This window comes from Haliaeetus leucocephalus, unplaced genomic scaffold (assembly GCF_000737465.1).
Source record: "Haliaeetus leucocephalus isolate CR32 unplaced genomic scaffold, Haliaeetus_leucocephalus-4.0 Scaffold932, whole genome shotgun sequence".
Classification (NCBI taxonomy): domain Eukaryota; kingdom Metazoa; phylum Chordata; class Aves; order Accipitriformes; family Accipitridae; genus Haliaeetus; species Haliaeetus leucocephalus.
This window is the reverse complement of record NW_010973368.1, coordinates 1,012,347-1,022,486: the sequence shown is the minus strand read 5'-3', so window position 1 is coordinate 1,022,486 and position 10,140 is coordinate 1,012,347.

The window sequence follows — 10,140 nt, the reverse complement described above, 5'->3', positions numbered from 1 at the left end:
ACAATTCCAGCTAACACTTCTTGAGGCTACCAAGGACTATTTCTAGCCTGCAAAAGCCTTCTCACTCTAAAAAAAATTGCCACCATCCAGATGACTGCAGGTAGTTTTCTGCACAGCATTTGGCTCGCCTGCTGTAACTCCAGGAGATCTCTCCCCTGCACTGCTAAACTGCCGCCTTGATCTTCACAGCAGTGACTTCTTGGGCTAGTTCTGCAGAGGTGCTCCTCGTGTTTTACCCATCTTGCTGTAAGGGGATATTCTGAGATTTCTCAGCCTGCTACCATTGGACCAAGTGATGTCTTCTTCCTCCTGCCCTTCATCAGCAACCTACTCCCCTTAAGTTGGTGCTTTCTTAAACAGTGCTCTGTTAAAACTTTGCCTTTAAGTGTTCCATTGTACATACGGCCTGTAAAACAACCCCTCTTGGAGAATCTCCAGTTACCACCAATAAGAAAGTTTCCCGTTTTGGGGCACTCAGGTTTGAAGATGTTGGATTAAGTCCAATGCAAAAGGTAAAATGACTTGTGCTGCAGATCAAAAGAATTATGAAGATGGATAAGGAAAGCCATCACCTTGTTTCACATCTGTTTCCTAACAGGGATGCTGAAGTAGCACCATCCCTAAAAAGTGTCGATGTATGTGTGTATACTTGTGCAAAGTTTTGTATTTTTAGCTGCTGTAAGCCACTGACTATTAAAATAATGGTTCTCATTCACGAATGTTGTACTTTTATGTCTTTAAAAGGTTCATCTCCAGTACCTGGTAAAACTGTGATTTACTAGGCCACGAGTGGTGCTGGGAGCAAAGCCCAGCTTCCTCCTGCCTCCCCCTGCTCCCAGCAGCATCCACTCGCCTGAGCTTTGGTGACAACGTGCAGCTGGGTCCACGTTTAAACTTGATTCTATTTTTAAGTAATCAAACAAATCTGGTCTGCTGTTGGTGAAACACTCCACCCTCGGCCACGTACCCACAGCTGCATTCTGGCAAACAGATACTTTTCCCAACCAATGCTTTTTAATATTTGGACTGCATTAAAATGCTAAACATCAATGTGAACTACACCTGAAACGTTTTCGGTGGCAGAAGGCCGCAGGCTGCATCTGTTTTCCAAAAAGTGCACTGAGGCCAACTTTGGGTTTGTTTCTCTACTGTAATATATCAATTTCCTTGATTTGTAGGGCTTCTTTTCCGGAAAAGTGCGGAAACTAATTTTAAATTACTTTTTTTTTAGGTGCAACTCCATCTTTAAAATTTTTGAGGTATGAAAGAAGAAGGGGAAGAAAAACATTCTCTGGGCCTGCAAGCAGAGGAGCATATCAGAGGCTGCCTTGCGAGAGGCCGTGGGTATGGCAGGAGGCTGGCGGGGCGGGAGGTGCTCGGCCCCACGTGATCCCCTCACCCTTTGCCAGAGTGGGGAGAAGGCAGCAAGCACCGGCGCTCTGCCTGCGCCCTCCCCGCTGCTCGCAGAGTACATCCAGCTGTTCAGGTCACTCGCTTTTGATGATAGAAACGTTTGGTTGGGCCAAGTTTCCTACAAGGATGTTAGGTGACAGCATACTCTCCAAAGCGCTGGCCACTGCCCACAGAAGATCAGCTTTCACTTATTCTTCTCTACAGTTGTTCGCCTTTCCTTTCTTAGGTTTGCTTCAAAGAACCACAAAAGGAAGGGTCTTTATTCGAGTCATGGAGTGCCACTGCGCTAGCATCGTGTCGCAGCGCAGAGTTGCTCTGGCGCTGTGTGCAGCCTGGTTTAACAGTGCCATGTGGAGGAACTGAAAATGGCACGCTTGTGTCCCTTGTAACAAAGTTGTCTCGTAGAGGATATTCCTGCTCTGCTAGGGTAATACGCATTCCAACTTGAGTTTTGTCAGTTTGCTATTCTTAGCTTACCAATTTACTTCGGCTTTATATAGCTATTTCCTAGATTAACAGTCCTATAAGAATGTATATAATAATCGATGTGCTTTCCAATTTTCCTCCTCTGAGCGCCTTACAGATGAAATTAGTTTGGAGAGGAAAGGACTTTGAAGAGACAGGCTGTGCTGTGGCTTGGCTGCTGTGAATCATGTGTTCGAAATGGCAGAAATGTGAGCCAGGATGCTGAAACGTTTGGGGTTTGGATGGCAGTTCTACATTTGATTCTGGGCAGCATGGGGATTTGCCTGTGGGATCAGGGCTTCATAGCTGCCTTTCGCGAGCATTCCTGTGCAGATCCCACCATCAGTCACATGCTGGGCTCTGCAGTCCTGGCACCACTCGAGAGGACTGCTGTCACCGGAGGACACTTTCACACTGACCTACAGGTTCCGCGATCCAGCAATGGTTATAAATAAATATTCCTGTGCCCCAGTCATCCTAAAACCCATCCTCAACCACCAGAAAGTGATCTCAACTCATGTATTTAGCATGTTAGGATTAGCTAAAGTTTTATTTTTAGATTGCTATCTGACAAAAAAAAACTTAGCAGTTTTCAGAGGCAAGACCAACTTTTTAAGCAACATACTTTGTGAGGTGGTTTTGCAATGCTTGAGTAGGTTTAGTCTGTGCATCTTTTGGTTCCATCGTTGTCCATTTTTGCTTCAAAGTGGTTTCTTAGAACTGGTCCTCGGGTTCAACCTTCATCAAACAGAATTTCCTTCCATTCTGATGAAATGCTGCAGACTGAGTCCTAGGTCTGTCTAGAGCAATTTTAATAGTATTAAAACATCAGAACCAAAAGTGTCTGTCCTCCTTTTTGTCTGGCCTTTGCAACTTCCAATCTAAACAGGCCGTATGAATTAATCTCCCCTGTCTTGGCACTTTTGTGGTGGCTTCCTCCATCTCCTGGAGAGGATTTGATCCTTTCCTGGTGATTATTTTTTGTATTGCAAAGATGTCTCCTTAAGCCAGACCTACAATATCATAGAAGTGCTGATCATGATTAGAAACCGTCCATTTCCAAGGACCTTATTCCAACACGGTGACATAACTCCAGTAGAAGGGGAAGCACGGAGCGATGAACGTTATTAGCAGAATCAGCCCAAGGCTGCAAGAGTTGGGATTAGTGCCCAAAATCTGTGTGCAATCTGTGTACAGTGCTGCTCTGCACTTGTCCAGCCACAGGAAAACAAGGATTCCTTGGCCCACCAGGAAACCTGGCTGTCTCAGGGCAGTCCACGTTTTGGGGGGCTCGTCTGTAAAGAAGAGCGTAAAAAAGTTGAATCGTATTCCTTATGTGCCAGCTAGCCCCAGCATCTTGAAGGTCTGCATGCATCTATCCAGAAGGGAAAGAGCTTTCTGAAATCATTGCTGCCTTTTCCTGGAGGTGCAACAGTTTAAATTGTGCCATCTGCTGAGACGTCTGACCGCATCCCAAGTTTTGGCAGCCATCCTCCTGCAAACCAGGCTAAAGCCATTCAAGAAATTACCCCTTCCAGCTGTCCTGCTCCTCTGCTGAGAGGAGTTACTGCTCTGTGGCTGAACAAGTTTTCAGAAACCTAAACAAGATGAAACCGCTGTTGGGAAAGTTGTAGATGTGGACTTTATCTTGGTGACAATACTGTTGTCCTTACTCCTTCTGTGTCTAAGTTTTATTATATTTATGTACTAAATTTTACATACTGCGAGCAAGCGAAGAACCAACTGTTGAGCCACAGCACAGAATAAGATAACAGACCACATTTTTATCTCCATTCTGATTTTAAAAAGAAACAAAAAAATTCTGCTTCTGTGCTGTGGCAAGTCTATTGACATCCTAGTGTAAGAGGCAGCAGAACTGGAGGGAGAAACTTGGAGACTGCCAATATAAGGACTATCACACAATTTGTAAGAAATGGGAGAAAGAGCAAAAATTGTTGAATGCTGCTGAGGCATGTGCATAGCAAAAGGACATTGCGGCAGTAAGAGACGCATGGCTTGAGCGAGGTGTACAACAGTGCTGAACACCCACTGTAATAACAGACAACTTTCTTCTGGTGGCAAAGGCAGGGAATTTTTGCCATAAACTTGAAGAGGTTAGCAAGGGGTGAAATTGCTATTGAAGAAGCACCTCCTGGGACCATCGCATTCATTAACATCCCCGCTAACCTTAGGCATCCCAGTTTTATAGCTCTGCTAGAAATTCCTGACTGAAACCAGCAAAACTATTAAAGGCACCTCCTCTACGTTACTCGTATGCGTGTCCTGGAATAGTGCCGGGAAGGAGTGTGAGGCTGTTGGGTTCATCTGCAGCTGTGAGTGGATGCCGTGGGCTGGGGGAATGGTGCTTAAATAGGACGCAGGCGTGACTTCCCAGGCACTACCCTCCTCTGTGCAGCAGCTCCTCTGCTGCGGACACAGACAGCAAGAATAACGTATTTCAAACTAAAAGCAGCGTACTTCAGCTGAAAACAAGCTGGCAGTACCAGAAAACGTTTTGCTTTTTCTACATACTGGTTTCACAGCTGGCATGCTTTTAATGCAAGAGATCTTCACTTTTAGGGGACTCTGCCATTAGCTCATTTCATAGGAAAAAGTTACATATACAGAACAAGAACACAAAGGGAATGGGTTATCCAGAAGAGGTTTTACCAGGTGACGGATACATCTAGCAAATTACACCATTGCTTTTTGGCTGCTTGAAGAACATTTCTGGACTTTTATCAGAAAAATTAAATAATAAAATCTATACCTTGTTTCATGTTACAGCCTATTTTTCCAAAGCACTCTGGCAGTTCTTCCCCTAATCCACTTACTTACCCAGCATATAGGTGAGCTATATACACCTGGCTTTCTAAAGGTCACTTTGGCTCCCTTCTTGCCGTTTCACTGTAGTAAGCATTATTCTGTGATGCACAGCAACTACTGTGCTCCCAGAAAATCATGCTCCTTTTTACATTTCCTCTCTTTAGATAGGATTTACCATATTGCATCCATGTCTGCTATATAGCTGGAGTTCTGCTTCACTGTATGTACAGATATATGTGCGTCTCGGACACACTGGTAGTTGAAGATAACAGCCAACATCAAACTCCTCAGACTCAGTGTTGTCAGAGGATGCTTACTGAGAAGGAAAGTCTGACTTTGCTGTTTGCTTGAAACAGAGGTTTCAAGAAAATAGTTGCTCTGCCTGACCTACATTTCCTTCCTTAGGAGGAAGGATGGTTTAGGGTTTAAAGCAGGGACGGGGATCCAAGCTTCCATGCTCTGTGCCTGGGCTCACCACAGCCTTCCCGGGTGACCCTGGGCAACCCATCGAACACGATAAATAATACTCATCAGACAGGGATACTTCATTAACAGTTTTAATAAAAAGCCTTGAGATCTTGGAATAAAAATGCTACAGGTAGAAGTAAAAAAACAAAACAAAACAAAACCGTCTTTACCATGGAAGTGAAAGTTGTCTGAAAAATAAAAGTGAATAAACTGAATGATTGATAGTAGTCAGTGGCTGATCTTGTAAATCCTTCCTTACCTGAGGTTATGCTGTAAGTTTATCTCAGCTGTGAACAAGAGGCAGCAAGAAGAGAGACTTGGGAAGAAACTGCTCATGGGGAAAATGCATTTTGCAGGGCTTACAGGAATTTATGAAGGCTAGCAGGGTAAATAGCAGTTACTTTTTCTAGTGCTATACATGTGCAAACCTTTGTGAATGTCGAATATGTGCTAATTACTTAAAAGTAATTTTTATCTTCTGTTTTTATTAATAAGGCTGAGCCAAGTTTCCCTGTATTTTAGACCTCAGGGGAGTTTTTTGTTGCGTGCAGCCATTTTTCTGCCATTAGTTTCCACATTTCTCTCATAGGAGGAATTTTTATTTCCTTTTTTGTTACGTTTAAATACCATCCCTAAAACGACGTCATTGCAAGACATAACATTTTAATTAAATCTCTCTTTCATTGTCCATTGACCAATGACGGGCCGGCGGCTGCCCGGCGTTATGATTCACCGGCACGTGTGACTTACCAGTGCGGTGCCGAGAGGCGCGGCGGGAGAGGGGGGAATTCCACCCTGCCCCCAAAGGCCATGCGGCTGCTGCTCCTCGAGCATCCGCGCCGGCCGGCCGTCACCGGCTTACCCCGCCGCTTCCCCCCGCCTCCCCTGCCTGCTCGCCTGGCGTGGGGCCGTAGGGTGACCTCGGCCGGGGAACGCCGACGGCCGAAGAGCTTTCCAAGGGAGGAAAAAAGGGGGGGGGGGCTTTTCTTCAGCCACGTCGCTGCCCGGTCAGAAAAGCAGCTCCACTTGGCAGGGAAAGGGGCTGCTTGAACCAACCCAAGTACCGCAGCGCTCAGGCCGGCATCGCACCTCGAGGGAATCTTAGCCACCTCTTGCAGCTGCGTCTCCTTGCTGCAGCGAGAGGGTCGGCGGGCAGGACCCCTGGAGCCCCGGGTGGTGGCTGGGGAAGGCGGTGGGGCGGCCGGGCGGGCAGCCCCCCCCGCCGGGGGCGGCAGCTGGCGGGCAGCACCGTGGGGGCCACGCTGGGGCTGCCGAGCACGGCGGGAGCGGGGCGGCAGCCCGGACCGACCGTGACTCAGCCGGAGGAATGTCCTGGCACGGGAGGCCGGGGCGGCCGGCGAGGGTGACGCAACGGGCACGGCTCGCTCCCGTCTCCGCGGCGGGCAGAGGCCAGCAGGCATGGCCGGACTCCTTCGGGAACGGCGGCCAGCGCCCCGCTCCTCCTCAGCCCTGCCCAAGCCGTCGAGAAGCTGACTGAGAGCGTGGAGCCCCAGAGGGATTTTGGGACCAGAGCGGTGGGAGAGGCTGCTTAAGCCGGCAGAAGTGGCCCTGCCAGGGAGAGTGGAGCCGCGGCTTCCCTTAGGGGGGAATCTGCCTCCTGGTCCCACAGCGGGGCTTGCTGCGGACCCCCGCTCCACGCCAGCCCGCGCGTCCTGCCCCTCGCTGCACGCTCCCAGGATCAGCGCCCATGGGAGGCACCGCAAGTCTTGCTAACTCGCAGCAAAATCGCGCTAGGGTCCACCGCTTACTGTCAAATATATTTACCGTATAGTTTTTTAGAAGAAATGTATCTGCGGTGTAAGGAAAGACATAAAAACTCGGTGTTTGCCTTTCACTGGGTTTTTCTCTAATGCTCACTTACATTACAAGAAGTTACGATTTTATCCGGCATTCTTTGCACTCCCACTGAAAATACAGAACTGTCGGAGTGAAACTGGATGTTTTCCAGAGGTACGCAAGAGAGCAAAGGGGGAAAGGAAGTGCCCTGAGCAACAGATCTCATCAAATGCAGTTTCCTATGGATTTCTCTCTCTTGAAAGATCAATTTTTTCTAACTGAACAGTATTAAGACTTTCAATGTACACCTACGCAAGTTCCTCTGCTTTCCCTTTGTAGTCCTCCTCCTGAATGTAATCTGGCTACACCATAACAGATCTGATGTCTCCTGGAGGAAACCAACAAGTTCCTGAGCTGAACTGGTAGGCATACAGCCCCACTTTCTTCTATCTCAAATGAATTATTTTATGAAACTTAATTACTTAATTAAGGATCTTAATTACTTTTGCGACCTCTATCCTTCTGCCAGATTTAACTCAAATAAGCTAACAAGTTGAAAAGTCACTGGGACAAGGACTAGCCCAAGTGACAGAGGAGATGCCCGAGGAGGCCAAGCAGAGGCCTTGCTTCCATGGGAAATGAGGCTGAAATGATAACGTTGAGTTTAGTGACGTTGACAGAGAAGCACAGAGGAGGTACAGCATACAGAAGGAAAGGACTATGATTTCAGAGAGCTTCAATGCATAAGGCAACGTAATTCATTACAACCACTTCGCACTAATGAGCATCCAGGAGTTGAATCCGAACAAACAGTGCCTTCTGCCTCATGGTGAGTCATTGCTTCCATCCACAGAGGGTGAGGGGAGGCTTGGAGGGCTTCCTCAGATGCATGTGCTCCGCATAGGGTATCGTTCACAAAGCTTTTAGTGCTGCTGCTGCTGGACTCTCTGAATCATAGGGCTATTTTGGTGGTGCTTGGTGGGATGCAGGTCTTGTGGGACATGGGTAGTGAAACTCAATGCCTCCTGAGTGCAGCAAGATGCCACGGTGGGGAACCAGCTTTGTCTGAGTGTGCTCCAGCAATAAGATTTGCTTGGTCATTATTGCTCTTGGCTGGATACTGGCCATTTCTGTGGCCTCCAAGGTCACCACTGGGCTCTATCACAAGTTTCTTCCCTGATCGCTGCAGCCACCAGGAGTCCATCGTTCATTTTCTTGAAAATGAGAAGCCCCTTTCTTTTTACCTGTGACCTGTTTTTCACCCCTGAGAAATGCTCTCTGTTTCTGGTAAACGCATTTCTTTCTCAGAGATTTCTATAAAGTCATGAAATACTCCTTCTTCAGCCCTTGCTTCTTCTGTACTCTGACAACTGCCAGGCGCCAGTCAGTGATGTGCAGCGGTAGCCCTGTGTGCCTCAGGTATGCACCTTGGGAGGTGAAGAGAATAACAAGCACTTCTGATTCATTATTCAGTTTCCATGGTAGTAAAGACAGAGGGTGAGTCATGCACAGTCTTGGAGTTGTCATCCCTGGAGCATCTACCCAGCCATGCAACTCTGGAGCTGGTAACTCTTTCTCAACCTTTCGTTTTACAAGCCTGGGATACGCAGTGCAGAGGCCCCGTGTGGGTGGCTGAGGATGCACTGCAAGGGCACAGGATTAGGGCACTGACACGCAGCGGTTTCATAGTATTGTACAAGTGTTGAAGAAGCCTGCTGAGCCCGTGGCAGCAACCGTGGTCACTGGCACTGGAGGATGTACGGCACACGCGCACGGCTGCATCTGCTTGCAAAGACAAAGGAACCCCCACGCTGCTATTTGCCACAGCGGCCTCCCGACATTGTGCATGGCTGCAAGGACGCAGACCTCTGTTTGGGACACTGAGCAGGCACAGCGTGCCATGACATGCTGCAGCGCGTCAGGAAGGCTGTTTTGGGAGACATTAAACCATCCTGACAAAGAGGATCTGAATCCGCTTAACGTCCACCCCAGTCCATGAAGCTGTGCAACAGCAGCAGATGCCCAGAAATGGGGCTGTCAAGACACTCCCGGGGACTTATGCTGGTTTAAGCCAAGCATAAAACTGTGTCTTGAGAGCTATCCGGTTTAGGATTTGTGCTATTAATTCCCATAACGATTTTCACCTATCCTAACTTGTTTGATCAAAAAGCAGCACATACTGTATTCCAAAACTGAATTGGGTAACGGCTGACTCTTTAAATGCAAATATGCAATAAAGGTACTCTTTCCTGGCTCCCACACTGCTGGCACTGAACAAGCAGTAAGAGTCAACAAGTGGCCATCAGCTGGAAAAACGCCGAGTCTAATACTCTTGATGTTTTCAAGAGGTGGCGGTGGGGAGTCCTGAACGCGTGGCTGTAAGGAGCTGAAGGGTAATATAGCTCCAGGTTAGCGATTTCAAGGCTGATGGGCCAAATTTTGAATATTGATGCATGCCATTCAGTCTTGAATTCTGCATACAGAGAGGGCGGGATGTAACTCAAATAGGAGACTGGAAACAGAGTGGCTCATCCGGTCAAGGTGGCCACGAGCATATAGTAATGGAGAAAGGGGAAAAAACCCCACGTCCCTCATGCCATGCAGTGTGAAATGTGTATACATGTATGTATGCATGTATGTATATACACGCATGCTGACAAACAATAGATTGATGGTTTCCACCAAGGTACTATTAGCAATTCAGGTGTTTCGGGGAGAGGTGGCTGACCAGCCACGATGCAGCTGCACGCTCCCTCGTACAGCTGTTCTGAGATCCTGCATCTTCTAAAGGATCTCTTGGTTTTCAGGCACACCAGTTCGGGGAGCCGAAAGCCGTGCAGTACCGACAACCCTCTGGTCCACTTGGATGGGCAGAAGCAGAATGCTCCGTGTTTGGTGTGCTGCGCCTGAATGCCTGTCCAGCTCAGTACGGACAAGTGGAACACCCTCGGGAGGGTTATCCTTCCTCGTTTTCCTGTAAGTCACCTTCCTATGTTTTAACGCTGCTCCTTCCGCCTTGCGTGCGGTGTTCCACCCCACCGCCTGAGCAGCTCTTTCAAAACCACAGGTGCTGTCTCTGCGCCAGGCCCCCCCGGGCCTTTCCCCACAGAGACAAGGCAGCCGCGGCAGCAGCACGGCTCCCCCTCCCCGGGGGGGCCAGGAGCCGCGGGC